This window comes from Pinus tabuliformis, chromosome Q (genome assembly GCF_031772625.1).
Source record: "Pinus tabuliformis cultivar Carrire ecotype Pingquan chromosome Q, CPIR1, whole genome shotgun sequence".
In the NCBI taxonomy this organism is placed as follows: Eukaryota; Viridiplantae; Streptophyta; class Pinopsida; order Pinales; family Pinaceae; genus Pinus; species Pinus tabuliformis.
The window spans coordinates 307,337,299-307,355,948 of record NC_142296.1 but is presented as its reverse complement, the minus strand read 5'-3'; the positions used below and the strand labels follow the sequence as shown (position 1 = coordinate 307,355,948).

The window sequence follows — 18,650 nt, the reverse complement described above, 5'->3', positions numbered from 1 at the left end:
TTGAAGGGACTGTAGTTTAATACAAATACATTGGGAATAACTTAATATACTGATTGGAATATTACAGATATTGTCTTTGTTTGAAAGAAACAAGGAAAAGTTTGATAAGTCATATTTCAGTATGCCCGACAAAAGTATTTCGGTCGTGTTCGACAACTAAATAAGGTGAAATCAAATCCTTGGCTAACTTCCAATTTCTCAAATTCTCCAACCCAGTGTAATAGAGGAATAGAAATAGACACCCTCAACTCCATTACACCTCTGGAGCATAGAAGCAGTGATATTTCATTGTATAAGATAAGTAAATAACCCTAGTCAGGATCTGGAAAATATTCTTTGGCCTAGGGCGAGAATTGCTCAAGGATCGAACTTGAGTTTCCTCTTGAATATTTGGTCCCACTTCCAACCTGTTGGAAATATTAATCCCAATAACCGCATTAAACACCCTAACAGCAGCCATACTTGTTAGAAGCATTTTTGCAAGTTACTTCTCTATTTGACAATGGAAGGACTAAAGCCAAAACAAAAGTTCCGTGCGAACCATTCCACAGCACATCACAAAAGTTAAAGAATTTAATGAAGTTTAGTAAATACGGGCAAGCATTTACTGCGCGACTATTTCCCATACTCCACAAACACCTGCGTAATTACTATCCACACTCAACAACAACGACGTATTAATTATTTGTTCTATCATGTATTAATGTAAGATTGTATGTTGAGATAAATATGGATGTAAAAGTCATTTTGTGTGAGAGAGCAGGAGAGGTTGGGTAAGTTAGACAACTATAGTCTGTGAGGAGAAAACTGTGGAGAAAATTTTGGTGGGCGCGTGAAAACAACAACCACTGTGTTTTACTGTGTGTTATTCCGCAACCCCTGGTGAAGTGTATATCACTGTAGACATTTGTTTTTACTTGGTGAATGAGCCGTAGTCTCATATGAATGTATTTTCATCAATTAGATTTTAATCATAAGTTTTATTGTGTTGCTCCAAGCTTTACTCTGTTTTGTCGTGAGTGAATTCTGTGTTTTATTAAGCCTCTGTATAGCTACGCGAAATAGCTTCCCTCTGCCTCCCCCCTCTGCCTCTCTACATAAATTCTATTTTTCTAACATGGTATCGGAGCGGGTTAAACTCTATTAGTGTAAAAACAAGTGTTTTTACTAGCAGTTAAAATTTTTTTGAGGGAAGATTGTTTTTAGCATATTTACCAGCTGGTAGAAAGTGTTTTTTCTTACACTCAAAAATGGCAACATCAAGCGCAAGCTTGAATAATCCTCAAATAACTCAGTTTAATGGAAAAAATTATGATTATTGGGCTATTATGATGAAGGCCTTGTTTTCTTCTCAGGACATTTGTGATTTGGTGGAGAATGGTTTTCAAGAACCAACAAATGCAGCAACATACAATGTCCCGTCTCAAGTAGAAAGAGATTTGTTGAGGGACAACAAGAATAAGGATTCAAAAGCCCTCTTCTATATTTTCCAAGCAATTCATGAAAGTATTTTTCCAAGGGTTGCAGCAGCAACGAAGTCCAAGCAAGCATGGGACACCCTCCAGACAGCCTACCAAGGCATGGCAAAAGTCAAGACAACAAAACTACAAATGTTGAGAAGAGATTTTGAAACACTTTGTATGAAAGAGTCTAAGAATGTAGACTCATTTTTTACACATGTAATTGGGTTGGTTACTCAAATCAGGTCTCATGGTGAGACACTTGAGGAAAGAAGAATAGTTGAGAAAGTTTTGAGAAGTTTGCTAGCAAGGTTTGATGCCATTGTTGTGGCCATAGAAGAGACAAATGATCTCTCATAGTTCTCAGTGGATGAGCTTAATGCATCACTGATTTCTCATGAACATAGACTGAATAGAGCAACAAGCTCCTCATTGGAGCATGCCTTCAAGACACAAGTATCATTTGGTCAAGGTTGAGGCAGAGGAAGATCATATGCTAAAGGAAGAGGAAGAAGCCCACATAGAGGTGGAAGAAGAATCCCTTCAAACTCAAATGGAAGAGGCAGCAATCAAAATCCAAGTCAAGGCCTAAGACAAAATCAAGCACAAGGTCAGAGGTATGACAAATCTCAAGTTTAATGTCATTACTATAAGAAGTATGGTCATTATGCAAATGAATGTAGAAAGAAGCAATATGACATTAGTAACAAACCAAGTGTAAATTTCACAAAATAAAGTCAAAACCATGATAACATGTTTTTAGCTTGTAATGTAGCACAAGAAAAACAAAGTGATATATGGTATCTAGATTCAGGGTGTAGCAACCACATGTCAGGAAACATAGAAATGTTTTCCAATCTAGATGAAAGTGTGAAATCTGAAGTGACATTAGGGACTGATAGCAAAGTCTCTGTCATGGGAAAAGGAAGAGTTAATATCCTAAAAAAGAAGGAGGAGAAGAAGTACATCTCAGATGTTTACTTTGTCCCCAGTCTGAAGCATAACCTCATAAGCATTGGAAAACTCATGCAAAAGGGCTACAATGTCTTCTTCAAAAATGATGTGTGAAAATTTTTGGATAGACCTCCAAGTAGACAACTCATTGCAAAGGTTCAGTTGAAAAACAATAGAATGTTTCCCCTAAAAATAAGATCAGATTTGCAGAAAGAAGGTGCACAAGCACAACTCTCAATGAAATCACAAGAGAATGGAAGAAAAGATGCAACTGTCATACAAGTAAACTTTCAAGCAGAGGTCAAAGATGAAAATTAGTTATGGCATTTGAGATTTGGTCATCTCAACTTTGGAGGTTTGAATTTTCTGCATAGGAAAGGCATGGTGAAGGGACTACCACTCATAGAAAAAATGGACAACCTATGTGAAGGATGTATCTTGGGCAAGCAACATAAAGAGACATTTCCACTAGGAAAGTCAAAAAGGGCAAAGGCACCTTTGGAGATTGTCCACTCATATTTGTGTGGACCAATGCAAACACCATCAATTGGTGGCAGCCACTATTTATTGACCTTCATAGATGACTACACAATGAAGACATGGGTCTATTTATTAAAACAGAAAAGTGAAGTGTTTGAGCACTTTCGCCAATACAAAGCTCTTGTTGAGAAGCAAAGTGGACACTACATCAAAGTCCTCAGGACTGACAGAGGTGGAGAATACATCTCAAATGATTTCCTTCGTTTTTGTAGGGATCATGGAATTCACAAGCAATTTACAACAAGGTATACACCTCAGCAAAATGGTGTGGCAGAAAGGAAGAATAGGACCATTATGGAAATGGCAAGGAGTATGATGAAGGAAAATCATTTGCCAAATGATTATTGGGCTGAAGTTGTCACTTGTGCAGCATATATCTTGAATAGATGTCCAACCAAAAGCGTCCAAAACATAGTTCCTGAAGAGGCATGGAGTGGAAGAAAGCATAGTGTCACTCACATGAGAGTTTTTGGATGTGTGGCATATGCACATGTCCCGGATGAGTTGAGGAAGAAGTTGGATAGCAAGGGGGAGAAATGTATATTTGTTGGATACAGTGATGAATCCAAGGCATACAAACTCTACAATCCATTAACCAAGAAGGTCATAATTAATAGAGATGTGCAGTTTATAGAAGAGGAAGCATGCAATGGAAGTTGAGAGAAGACAGTCAATGCCAAAGCATGTATACCACATGAGGACAAAGAGGGATTAACAAAAACAAGTAATTCCTCAACAATGACTCCCTCTACTCATATTCAAGCACAACAAAGTAGGCATCAAGTAACACCATCAACAAATAATAGATCAGTGTCACGCAGCCATGAAAGTGTTTCTCCAAGCACGCCGCAAGGCGCAACACCAAGTGACATGTCAAGCCCATCTTTAGTAAGCACAAGAAGACCAAAATTCAGAAATTTAAATGAAATTTATGAGCAAGATGAAGTTGATAGTAGCGCTGGTCTAAATTCCTTATTTTCCTTGTTTTGTCATGTAGATGACCCAATCCATTTTGAGGATGCAGTCAAAGAATAAAAATGGGTTGCGGCAATGGAGGAAGAAATAAAAGCAATAGAAAGGAATGACACATCAGAGTTAGTGAACCTTCTGAAAGGAAAGCATGTCATTGGAGTGAATTGGGTCTATAAGACCAAAAGCAACATTGAGGGAAAGATTGACAGGCACAAAGCAAGGCTAGTCATCAAACGATACAAGCAGTAGCATGGAAGAGATTACACGGAGACGTTCGCGCCAGTTGCGAGGATGGAGATAGTGCGCGCAATTGTGACGATTGCCGCTTAGCATACATGGAAAGTGTATCAAATGGACATAAAATCAGAGTTCTTGAATGGAGTGTTGAAAGAGGAAGTGTATGTTACGCAACCACCTAGTTATGAATTAGAAGGCCAGGAAGACAAAGTGTGTCGGTTGAGTAAAGATCTTTATGGGCTTAAGCAAGCACCGTGCGCATGGTATAGTAGGATAGATGCCTACTTGTTGGACAATGGCTTCCAAAAATGTGATGGTGAGCCTACTTTCTACATCAAAGAGAGCGATAATAAGATTCTTATTGTTGTCTTATATGTAGATGATTTGATTTTTACAGGTAGTGACGATTTCCTCATCATTTATTTCAAACAAGTCATGAAGAGAGAATTTGAAATGACTGACTTGGGAATGTTAAGATATTTTTTGGGCATAGAAGTGAAGCAAATAGAAAACGACATTTTTATCTCTCAAGCAAAGTATGTGGCAAACATTTTGGAGAGGTTTAAAATGCAGAACAACAAGCCCGCACCAACTCCAACTGTCATGGGGTTGAAGTTGAGCAAAGAATATTGCAGCAATAATGTCAATCCGACATTATACAAAAGCATGATAGGCAGCTTATTGTATTTGACCGCCACTAGCACAGATATAATGTATGCATTAAGTTTGGTTTTGAGGTTCATGGAGACACCCAAGGAGACACATTGGCAAGCAGTGAAAAGGATTCTAAGGTATGTCAATGGGACAAAATAGTATGACGTTTTGTACACAACAACAAGTGATTTCAGGCTGGTTGGTTACACTCACAGTGATTGGGCAGGAAGTGTCGATGACAGAAAGAGCACATCAAGATATGTTTTCCATTTGGGTTCTAGAGCCATTTCAGGGGCCTCAAAGAAGCAAGCAATACTGTCATTGTCAATAGCAGAAGTTGAATATATCGTAGCAATAGAAGCAATGTGTCATTCAGTTTGGATGAGAAGGATGTTGAGGAATCTTCATCATGACCAAGAGGGAACAACAATTATTTTTTGCGACAACACCTTAGCAATTGCATTGTCAAAGAATTTTGTCTTTCACAATAGGACCAAGCATATTGATGCTAAATATCATTTTATCAGAGAGTTGATTAACAATGTTGAGATTGTGTTGCAGCACTTCAGGTCACAGGAACAATTTGTTGATATCTTCACAAAGCCATTGGCATGTGAAAGTTTTGTTTATCTCAGAAACTGTTTGGGAATTGTCAATGGCAGAAATTGTGATTAAGGGGGAGTGTTGGAAATATTAATCCCAACCACTGTGTTAAACACCCTGACAGTAGCCATACTTGTTAGAAGTATTTTTGCAAGTTGCGTCTTTGTTTGAAGATGGAAGGACTGAAGCCAGAACAAAAGTACCATGTGAACCATTCCGCAGCACATCACAGAAGTTAAGGAATTTAATGAAGTTTAGTAAATATGGGCAAGCATTTACTGCGTGACTATTGCCCATACTCCACAAACACCTGCGCGATTACTGTCCACACTCAACAACAACATCGTATTAATTATTTGCTCTGTCATGTATTAATGTAAAATTGTATGTTGAGATAAATATGGATGTAAAAGTCATTTTGTGTGAGAGAGAAAGAGAGGTTGGGTAAGTTAGACACCTAGAGTCTGTGAGGAGAAAATTGTGGAGCAAATTTTGGTGGGTGCGTGAAAACAACAGTTACTGTGTTTTACTGTGTGTTATTCTGCAACCCCTGGTGAAGTGTAAATCACTGTAAACCTTTGTTTTTACTTGGTGAATGAGCCACAGTCTCATATGAATGTATTTTCATGAATTAGAATTTAATCCTAAGTTTTATTGTGTTGCTCCAAGCTTTACTCTGTTTTACTCTATTTTTCCGTGAGTGAATTCTGTGTTTTATTAAGCCTCTGTATAGCTGCACGAAATCTAGCTGCGCGAAATCAAGCTTTGCGAAACATCTTCCCTCTACCTCTCCCCTCTGCCTCTCCGTGTAAATTCTATTTTTCTAACACAACCAAAATGTTCTTCCACTCTTGTTTCGTTCTGTAGTGGGGAAGATATTGCTTCATTTCAATGCCCTCCCTTTCGCATCTGCCAAGAATCTGTTTATTCTCTGCAAGCATGCTCTCGATAGTATTAGGGCCTCCTGTATTTGGTAGTAGAAGTCCCACCAGTTATGTAATATTCCTTTTTTTGATATTTTTAAATTGGATGGGATCTGTTCACAGTATTTACTGTGGTATTTTCTCATGGTATCATCTCGTGGTATTTGCTTTTGGTTTCTGAAGGAAAATAGTAAAATAAAGTTCTAGAGGGTCGATCAAGCCTTTAAAAAAGCTAGGCATTTGGATCATTCGGAGTTATCTATCCTATTGTGCTTTCTTGGGAACTTGGCGTGGCCAGTTCTAGTTTTAATCTCGGGACGAAAATCTTGTGGTGAATTTGTTTGGTGGATTCATCGAGATTGTGCTTCAATATCTTTATTTTCTCTATTGATGGACAACCATAGATTCCATGGGCTTTAGTATGTCTTGTATGGGCATGTAACTTTGTTTTCAATTATTTAAATAAATAAGAGGTTGCATTCTCATATTTGTTTCATAATGCAAGAATTTTATTAGAACACTTAGAGTGTACTAGATTTGTTAAAAAAAATTATGTTTGGGATCTTATAGTGGTATCAGAGTTGTGCATCCTGCCAGCTTGAGGGTTTATTGTAGATCAATATTTAAAAAAAATGGGCTTAAGAGAAACTAGTATTCAATGATTTTCCATAATCACCCTAGCTAGAATCTTAGCAATTTCGATAATTTTCTATAATCACCCTAACTGTTCGATTATTCTTCTTAAGATTATCATTTTGCAAAGTGATTTTGAAGAACCCCATTAGGGAAATTCCCTCTCAGCGTTGGTTGAAAAGAGTGATGGATCCAACCTAGCAGCTGACCAATGAATTAAACAACGAGGAACGGGTTTGTTGTAGGGTATTGTCGGTGCAGGTCCAGGCATTCGATTCACAACAAAACATATCAACTAGAAGGTGCATGGATAACCAAGTTGATCCAGCTGTGTGGATATCGGGCAAATATTGTTAGAAAAAAATTTACGTGGGAAAGGAGCTCAGAAATCGGTTGCGGAAAAGTCAACTGGCTCAGAAATAGGTTGCGGCAAAGTCATCTGGTTCGGAAATAGGTTGCGGCAAAGTCAACTAGCTCAGAAATAGGTTGCGGCGAGGATATCACAACTACACAGGGGCTTAATAAAATACAAAACTCATTCACGGAAAAACAAAGTAAAACGAAAAAGGTTGTGGTAAATCTTCTTGTGAAAGATTAATACCATAATGCAACAAGCCACACTTTATATTATATGTCCAAACATAAAGAAATATATTCACGTGATAAATGGAGGCTGTAGCTCCAAGTGAAAAAAAACACTACAAACTTACTGTGATTTACCCATCACTGGGGTTACAAAGTAAACTTCTGTAAAACTTCTTAAAATTGGTTTTCATGCGTCCACCAATATTTACTCCACAATTTTCTCCTCACTACTTCTCACTGACTCTCACTCTCTAAATTGCCTAACATAAAAAATGACTTTTACATCCATATTTATCTGAACATACAAATTTAACATTAATACATGACAGAGCAAATAATTAATATGCAACATGGGTGATTTTACATACTAATTGGTTTTCTGAACTTGCAGGTGTTGTGGAGTGTGAGCAACAGTCGCAGAGTGAATGCTTGCCCATACTTATTTACTAAACTTCATTAAATGCCTTAACTTGTGTGATGTGTTGCGGAATGGTATGGGTTGTACTTCTTTTGTGACTCATGTCCTTTCATCTGCAAACAAAATCGCAACAGTGCAGTAATTCACTGGGCAAGCATGGTGTTTGTCAGTGTGTTTAAGACAGTGGTTGGGATTATTATTTCCAACAAATATGTCATGAATGGCATTGTCTAATCCAGGGTAAGCTAGTCATACCGGTGTTGCAAATCACCATTGAATTTCGAGGAGATCGTGACTGTCAGTATGGGGTTACAGCATGGTTTAGATGTTGATTAGTAAGTGCCATTGTGACGTTTAATAGAGATCCACATCAATGACCGAGCGCAAATGTTTTTTTTGTGAGGGGAAAGTGTCTGGGTTGAAGAATCGATTTCATGTTGGGCTGGAATTATTCAACTTTGAAACTTTTGCCGCAAAAATAAAGAGAGGTCAAGGATTACATTGTCATCAACTGTGTATGCAAGGAGCCATAATTCCTTCTGGTGGATCGAGGGTTTTCAAAACCCAAATTGCCATAATTCTCCCAACAGTCAGAGATACATGTCTATCCAAGGTGGGGCAGCCAGAATGGAAGAAACTTAGTTGGGCTCTCAAGCCATCCATGCTTGCATTAATAAAACACAAACTCTGGGAGCATCCTTGTGAAGAGTCCAGGCTTACAATTGCTTTTTGTCTCAACAGGATCATAACTTTAACATCGCCATTAGTGCCTTACAATAATGATCTCATAAGGGGGATATTGCAGCTGATAGTGGAGGCCCTTCAAGGGTTGAACAACATGATGCATCCTACCTTTTAGAAGTGGCATATAATCTTAGAACTCATGGCAGAGTTCAACTTTGGCACATTCATGCTGAATCAGGAATGTGAGGACTTGATTTTTTAGGTGTTCCAAAACGTTTACACCATTATTACATCAACTCATCCAGAGAATGTCAAAACAAACATGCAAAAAAATATGTCCTTGTTTTTAAAAAGAGATGCTGACATATGCAAGATCCTAAGTGTTACACAGCATTTTGTCACTGTCCCTATACTCTTCGTTCCTTGATCCTGGAGGACCTCTACAGTGAAACCCGCATGCTTTGCCTTCATGAAGAAACCCCCATTGTGTCCCTCTTCATGAGCAAATCGTTTCCCTTTTGCACCATTTCCCCTGAAACTTTTGTTTTCCCCAGTTTACAAGACCCATGCTAATGGCCTTTGTCTTCCCCGCACCGATGTGTAGAGATTAGGACTACTCCTCGTGCCGACCGGAGTGACTGAGATGTGTTCCAGTCGCGTTGGTCCTATTATTGAAACTAGTGTCTAGATCTTAGTGTGGTGAAGTAAAATTATAAGTGCGAACACGAATGAATTACTCTAGCCTAATAATGGTTCTAGCCACAACAGATACATCCTATGGAAGATTTCCTTAGGTTAGAATCAATCAAGAGGGCCTACCTCTTGGTCGCTTATCCTGCTTGATGATGTTCTCGCTTGCTCACTCTAGCAATCTCTCGCTTCCTTCTTCAAGCTTTGAAAAAAGTAAACAACAATAGCACACAAAAAAAATAATAGACGAATGTAATTCAACTTACTTAACAAGTCAAGAAACATTAAGACCAACTCTAGAAGCTCCATAGCGAAAGTCTGGTAAATGGTTTGGCCAGATGGGGTTGAGGATGAAAGTTTGGGCTCCTTTCCCCTATAAGTATGGAACTACCTCAAGGGATAAGTCCTTTGCCCATGAGAGGAGGATCCATCTCCCATCCATATTTCCTATATAAACCTCCCTTCTTCCCAAGCACAAACTAGTGTGTGTGTGTGTTATAGTTTCCAAGTTTGATGCTATTTTGGTTTGCAGTAGACAAGGAAGCTATTACTAGTTGTAGCTATCTAGTTGTGTGAGGGAGAAGTGTGTTTTGGTTTAGAGTGAAGCCTAAAGGGAAGAGCTTTAAAACTATTGTTGTTTGAAGCCATCGTGGAATGCCAGCAGAAGTGTGTGGGAACCTGGTCTTGTTATAGGAAGACTGCAATGTCAATACAAATGGTTGTAATCTCTCTTTGATATTAATATATGCAACTATCGATTGATTTCCTACATCTTTTGTAATATTACATATTCATGTCTTAATGTTTCTTGACTTGTTAAATAGGTTGAATTGCAATTTGTCTATTATTTTTTTTTGTGTGTTGTTGTTGTTTACCTGTTTCAGGAGCTTGAAGAAGGAAGTGAGAGATTGCTGGAGTGAGCAAGCGAGGAAATCATCAAGCAGGATAAGCGACCAAGAGGTAGGCCCTCTTTATTGATTCTAACCTAAGGAAATATTCCATAGGATGTATATGTTGTGGCTAGACCCATTATCAGGCTAGAGGAATTCGTTCGTGTCCGCATTTATAATTTTGCTTCACCACACTAAGATCTAGACTCTTGACCATTTGGAGAAAGGGGCTAATTGTATCACCAACTACCTAATATCTAGTGGAGAAGTTGGTCGTGAAAAACATAAAATTTCTCAAAATGGTGTTGACTAAGAAGGAGCTTAAAAGAATTGATGGAGGAAGCATGAACAAAGGTAGTAAAACTTGTAGCAAGAATGAACTAAGGAGGAGAGGACTATGCGTTATTTGTAAGGGTCCTTGGGCACTCTTGACCATTCATGTCCAGGTGACAGAAAGGAGGCAACCAGGACAGAACAAGAGGAGATTGCTTCAGATCATGGGGACTCATTTATAGTTGGGTTCATCGATTCTCAAGAGAGCACCCATGAAGGATCCGAGTAGTCAAGTATAGATGGTGTGCAACAACACAATGTTTTTCAAAGAGACTTGCAAGACAAATCGATGATAACCAATTAGCTTGACAAAGTACATGGGGAAAGGAAGGAGGTAATTCCACGTAACGATGTGGTAGACTCTTGTACAATTGAGTCCATAGATATCGAAGGGGATGTCCATGAAGAGTATGAGCAATCAAGTGTAGCTAACAACCCACAAGTACATCTATGTTTGACAATTGGAGAGGATGAACAACATATTGTCTTCACGGATGGAGGAGGTCAGGGAAATTTGAGTGAGGATCTAGCAATAGTGAGATAGCATGATGCACAGGATCATGAGAGTTGAGCCTCCATTTTTTCCAACTTTTCATGATTTAACTAAATAATTTTATGCCTGTACTAACTGTCTATAATCATTATTATTTATTTTGTGCATTATTAAGTTATTATTTAGAGGCATTTAGAGCTGACAGATGTTGATCTATGAACTCTTCTTGTTTTGTTAATTTAATATGAAAATGCCATTAATGTCAGGCTCTTTTGCGGCAGGTGCCAACATTCCTATAGTATCAATTCCTATACCAGTTGTGCCTACACCAACTCTGCCTGCACCAACATGCCTGCACTAATTTGGGGCTTTCATACATTGACACATCTCTAGGGAAATATGAAAGAGGTTTTTGTTCAAAATATTATTTGAACACTTCCACATAAGCTAAGATACACCTATGTCATACGGATTTATGTTTAGGCAATAATTAATGCCTCAACCCCAAATTCGTAGCAGTTTCCAAATTGTCGAATTCCGCCTCGTTTTCCATGCAGGTGAAGGCGAATGGAGAAATTATAGAACATGGGTTTTGGTCCTAGTATAGCAAATTGATAAATCCTCAAACCTATTTTTAAAATTAGTAATGGTATAAAAGTTACATAACGGTCTTTGAGGTATTTTTCTAAAAATAGATTGTTTTTCCAGAATCTTAGCATCTCATATTTCAAACAGTCATTTTCGGGCATGATTTCCAAGCTAATGGATCTGAAACAGAAACTTCTGAGAGAGGTTATTATTGAAATATAACAAGCTATATTTCCTCTGAACATTTTTCCGAAATTCGTAATGGTTAAGGAGATACGCAGAGTTCTTTGGAGGCATTTTGTTAAAAAAACCGATTTTTCCATAATTGTAGAAAACGGCCAGATTTGGGAAATTCATGCTAGATCTTCATTCCTTCAATGGGTAAATGGTTGCACTGATATTCTATTGATGAATATCAGTTGGGATTCAATCCCCATGTTGTTTTCTAAGGAATAGAGCCAAAATTATCATGAAAGCACATTATAAAAGGAAGGAGTCACGTAGGTGTGAAGGCTGGGTTTTTTGTATATGGTAGATTGTATTATGTAAATCATTTTTGTTTGCAAAAGGATGGAATCGATCTTGTTGTGAAGGAAGGGAGGAGTTGCGCACTAGTGGGATGATCCCTCGAGGGGACCACTAGAACCAACGCAACATTGTTTTATGAATTTGTAACAAGACTTCTGAAATGAATTTCTTTGGCATTAAATTTTGAATTCTGGTTTCTACTCTAAAATGAGTTTATTTGGAAATCACTTATGAGTAATTTTGTTTCTCCGTATTGTTCTAAAGATTGTGACTTAATCGTTGCAAGGGCAATGAGCTCGATGGTTCGGCCCACCAGCCAGTCCATTGCCCCAAACCTCTTAACTTTATTTTCCTGCATTTTAGTTTGCTTGCTGTGAGTGTGATCTTAGATAATTTCACAATTTCATTCTATAGCTCCTTTTCTTTCAGTCATTTAATTTTCAATTTCATTCCACGCGCTTTATTTTGTTTCTTTGGTTATTTAAGTTTAATATCAATGCTTTTGGATGTATTTTCATAAAGGCTGAACTAAAGTAAATGGTGAATGTTTTAACTCCGTCTCTTATTTATTATTACAAAGATTTACCCTGATCTCACTGTTGCATAACAAAGTCTATTTCCAGGACGCAATGGTGAAATAATTGCTGAGCAAGAATTTTGGTTAACTTAACTTAACATGTACTCATAATTTCCTTTGAATATTATATGAGACAGATTCCTGCACTTTTGCAAGTAGATGCTCAGATCAACATAAGGAAATATTGTGAATCTTGTTGACAAAATGCTCACAGAATTCTTCATTATAATTAAATGCTACATATATTATAAGGAAGTATTTAATAAGATCAAGGTAAACAACATGAATTATATATTTATTTCATTGGTTTTTATTGCATATTTTCCTTACATCGAAAGTACGGAATTTCCTTTAAGAGAAGCAGTGCATTATTATCTTGATTCTTTTTAAAGCATTCGACCATTTCCTTAGATTAGTTGGAATGAAGTTGTCGTGTGATTTATAGTTTAATTTAATGCTTCCAACATAGCAATAATTTTTAAGAGGTTTTGCATTCTTTATTTCTTGAATCACTTTCTTTTGAATGGGGCCTACATTCCCTTGTCCCCTGGACAATTGAGGAAGACTTACTGTAGGAGTCAACTCAACCCAGAATAGGAGCCAGAAGTAGATTTCCAGAGTGTGTTTACTTTGCTTTAAAGAGTCTTTTTTATTTTTCCTGAATGATGCTCCTTTCGAATTTCTTGCAAGAGTTTGGTTTTTATTTAACAGATCCCTAAGGTTGTATTCTGGCATATATTGTGCTACGCCTCTAAGTTTACTTACGCGGATTGACAAATTAAATGTTGGTGTAAATCTTGCATTTATACCACCCGACATTTTGGCGTCATTGCCGAGGAGGCGTTGTACGGTAAGACCTCAACGATTTGTCATGCTTTTCCCTTTCCTTCACAATTTAATTTCTAGATTAACGAGAGTCCCCTTGCTTGCTGAAGCATATTAGACAACATTCCTAGAGAACTCACAAGCTAGGTTTTCCTTTCTGCAAATGAGTGATTTCCTTTACTGCAAAGTGTGTTACTTTTTTTTTCTTCTGCAACAGAAGTTATTTAATTTCCGCAAGTGTGATTTCCTTAGTTTACAATTTTGGTTTGTTCTTTTTACTGCAATTGATATTTTGATTTTTTTAGGTGTTAAAATAACCCCCGCTCTCAATCCAGGTGCTGACAAGACTTCCCAGCTAGCAGGAAAATGCCAGGAAGTGTGATGCTATTCAAAGAACTATCTCAAATTTTTGTAGAATCTGGGGTCTCTGCTTCACAGAAAGAACACATCTTGGCATCAATTAGAAATCTATCTACTCCTCTAGAAGAAGAGAATCATGAAGAACCATAAGATCTTCCTAAGGATACTGAGAAGCTATGGATTATACTTTATGAGGAGAAGCCATCAGAAGCAAAGATTAAAGAACACCAACTTGATCCAGCCTACACTTTAGAGGATGAACAAAGAAAATTGGAGGATTTGCATGATACACCAAATGTTTTCCACGAATCAAATAACCAAGAGTATATGGATCCCATAGAATCTTGGTTTCAAATGACTATTAGTATTCATTCCTCCCTTATCATTCAACAATTTGTAGCACCACATCAGTTAATGCAGTTGGTACCTCATGTTCTAGTATTTTCTCGCATATACTTTCTAAATTTGAACATGAATATGATTATCCTCTTGTTGCGCACTTGGTTGCACTCGAAGTCCTCCTATACTTAAAAGGGAGTCTTCCGCTTCTTAGGGTGGAGTAGGGTAGAAGAATAAAGAAATACCATGGATAAAGTTTTTATAACAATGCAATTGGGGTTTTGACTTTCAAAGCATAGCCACTGAAACTGCTTTTGATCCGCATTGGTTGTTCACACGCACATCTGTGACAAATCTTGTTGAGTATGATTCACTCTAATACCTCATGATTTTTATTTATTAAATAATACCTTTTACTAACTATTAAAACCAATTAAAATATATATATATATATATATTAAGGGATTAGTACCTAATTTAACTAATTTCCTTTAAAAAAAATAAAAAATAAAATAAAATAAAATTTGACTAGGGTCCTAAAGTCAAAATTAGTCGTTGGTCATGTTAACCGTTGGAGGCTTTGCTCAGTCTATTTAACATGCTAAGCTGGATCTGTTTCTTCAACTTGTCCTGACGATGAACCACACTGGTTGGTTCGAAACGCGTCGACAAATGTTTTCTTCATGTGATTTTCGCCGAAACTCTTCTTATAATTGATATGGATCACAGAAGCCTCAATTCAATAACCTCATGATTTTTCAAGAGTAACCATGATTAATCACTCTAATGAGTTGTCAGCTGAGATATATATTTTCAGTATCCCTTAGAAGGTACTATTGGAGAACCCATATGGTGGACCACTCTTGTAAAGATCATAATAAGCTATTCATGAGAACACTAGCATCATTAACTTAAAGAATATTTCATTCATTATCTGGGATATTTTTAATAAGTCTTCAGGGTAGAGGAACTAGCCAATAATGATTAGTCATTAAAAGCTTTTCACGCCATCCCGCACTCTTAAGGAGTAGGTCTTCCTCCCCACTTATTCAGTAACATTTGAAGTTAATTACAATTAGAGTCTACAAAAAATATTTAGGGGAGGATAGGAGGTCTCGTGATGAGCTGACCTACCACGATCATGAGACCTAACATGCATGAAATTACTACTGCTAATCACCAAGCCAGAGTAATGGCTTTCAGTTGAAAAGATGGAAGACAGGAGGTCTCATCACGAGCCAACCTGTTCATCTGTGTTATTTCTTGTGAGTGGCACTTCCATCAGCTGGTTACCAAGCCAGGACAGTGGCCTTCATCTAATTTTTAAAATTAAATAATATAACTTTGAATCTATATCTAGTAAGTGGGACATAGGCATTTCGTTGGGTTAAAAGACATCCCTATCGAGGTTATAGACACCTGTGGGAAACAGGGCCATGTCTATGGTATTAAAGTTAATTGCATACTAAGATTTACTCAGTTATCTTTCTCTTTCCCTAAAACTCATCATTTTATTTCTTGGACAATGGTTTTAAGATGATTTGAGCATGATGCTTTGAGTTCTATCTTTCAAAAATTAGGAATCTTTAATGATGTGGTACCCTTAGTGAAGGTAATTCTTTGTATTAGATTAAGGAGAAATTTACTTTTACATCTACATGACAACAAATTTAGAGTGTTCAATTTTCTGATTGGTCCAGGAAGGTGTCATTTTGTTGTATTTTTATCTCCCTTTTCTGGTATCATAACTCACTTAATTTTTATGGTATTTAGAGTGATGAATTACTCAGTGATGATTACTCACCAGGTGTTGATGGAAAACAATGTCTATTGATTGTGGTTGCCTCTAAATAAGCACTATGTGACCTAGGTACAGGATTGTTGTATTAGGTGCAGGAATCTTATGGTAATTTTCTTGAAATTGCACCTTTTCAACAAAGATTTGATTTTTATCATGATTGTTAATAAGACTCTTGACAAAAATAAGAGCTCTGAAATCTATGACAAGCAGGGAGTTCATTTGAAACAGGACAGCAGGTATGTGATGTCTATCATAAAGGTGCAATACTCTTTTTCCATAATGTATGGTACAAAGCATTGCTTTCCTGTACCTAATATTGTTACAATTTTATCATTCCCGCACTCGATACTTTCATAAGCGTTGTAACATGGTTTTAGTTGGCACTGTAATAGTGATGTTGCAGACTTGATGAATGCTTTAAATGATGACATACCATGATATCTTAATAATTCCTTGTGGATATTTTTTCTGACACTTTTATCGAGAAACACAGTATGATATTTAAACATCCTCGCTACCTTCTTCCATGATTTTATAATCTTATGGTTTGGTTTGCATGAGGACATGTAAGAAAGTCAGCGCGGGGGAGTGTTGATCCTCCATTTTGTCCAAATTTTCATGATTTAACTAAATAATTATATGCCTGTACTAAGTGTTTATAATCATTATTATTCATTTTATGCGTTATTAAGTTATTATTTAGAGGAATTTAGAGCTAACAGTTGTTGATCTATGAACTCTTCTTGTTTTGTTAATTTAATATGAAAATGTTATTAATGTTAGGATATTTTGTGGTAGGTGCTAACATTCCTATAGTAGCAGTTCCTATACCAGTTGTTCCTGCACTAGCTCTGCCTGCACCAACATGCCTCCACCAACATGCCTGCACTAATTTGGGGCTTTCATACATTGACACATCTCTAGGGAAATATGAAAGAGGTTTTTGTTCAAAATATTGTTTTAACACTTCCACATAAGCTAAGATACACCCAGGTCATATGGATTTATGTTTAGGCAATAATTAATGCCTCAGCCCCAAATTTGCAGCAGTTTCCAAACTGCCAAATTCTGCCTCGTTTTCAGTGCAGGTGAAGGCAAATGGAGAAATTATAGAACATGGATTTTGGTCTTAGTATAGAAAATTGACAAAGCCTCAAACCGATTTCTAAAATTGGTAATGGTCTAAAAGTTACATAATAGTCTTTGAGGCATTTTTCTCAAAATAGACTATTTTTCCAGAATCTTAGCATCTCATATTTCAAACAGTCATTTTTGGGCACGATTTCTAAGGCAATGGATCTGAAATAGAAACTTCTGAGAGAGGTTATTGTTGAAAATATAACAAACTATATTTCCTCCAGACAGTTTTCCAAAATTCGTAATGGTTAAGGATAGACACAGATTTCTTTGGAGGCATTTTGTTAAAAAAACCGATTTTTCTAGAATTGTAGAAAATGACCAAATTTGGGAAATTCGTACTAGATCTTCATTCCTTCAATGGGTAAATGGTCGTACTGATATTCTATTAATGAATATCAGTTGGGATTCAATCCCCATGTTTTTTTCTAAGGAATAGAGCCAAAATTATCATGAAAGAACATTATAAAAGGAAGGAGTCACGTAGGTGTGAAGGTTGGGTTTCTTGTATATGGCAGATTGTATTATGTAAATATTTTTTGTTTGTAGGAGGAGGGAATCGATCTTGCTATGCAGGAAGGGAGGAGTTGTGCACTGGTGGGATGATCCCTTGAGGGGACCACTAGAACCAGCACAACATTGTTTTATGAATTTGTAACAAGACTTCTGAAATGAATTTCTTTGGCATTAAATTCTAAATTTTGGTTTCTACTCTGAAATGAGTTTATTTGGCAATCACCTATGCGTAATTCTGTTTCCCTGTATTGTTCTAAATATTGTGACTTAATCGTTGCAAGGACAATGAGCTACATGGTTGGGTCCATTTTAACTTTGTTTTGTTGCATTTTAGTTTGTTTGGTGTGAGTGTGATCTTAGATAATTTCACAAATTCATTCCATAGCTCCTTTTATTTTTCAGTTATTTAATTTTCAAATTCATTCCACAAGCTTTATTTTGTTGCTCTCGTTATTTAAGTTTAATATCAATGCTTTTGGATGTATTTTCATAAAGGCTGAACTAAAGTAAATGGTGAATGTTTTAACTCCGTCTCTTATTTATTATTACAAAGATTTACCCTAATCTCATTGTTGCATAACACAGTCTATTTCCAGGACGCAATGGTGAAATAATTGCTGAGAAATAATTCTGGTTAACTTAATTTAACATGTACTCATAATTTCCTTTGAATATTATATGAGACAGATTCCTGCACTTTTGCAAGCAGATGCTTGGATTAGCATAAGGAAATATTATGAATCTTGTTGACAAAACACTGACAGAATTCTTCATTATAATTAAATGTTGCATATATTATAAGTATTTAATAAGATCATGGTAAACAACATGAATTATATATTTATTTCATTGGTTCTTATTGCATATTTTCCTTACACCTAAAGTACAGAATTGTCTTTAAGAGAAGCAG

The 18,650-nt window shown here is 36.7% G+C and overlaps 1 pseudogene; it reads right to left on the bottom strand.

Moving 5' to 3' along the window:
* Positions 1 to 315: 315 nt before the first annotated feature.
* Positions 316 to 18,650, bottom strand: part of LOC149219431 (cytokinin dehydrogenase 7-like) — a 34,738-nt pseudogene continuing 16,403 nt past the window's right edge.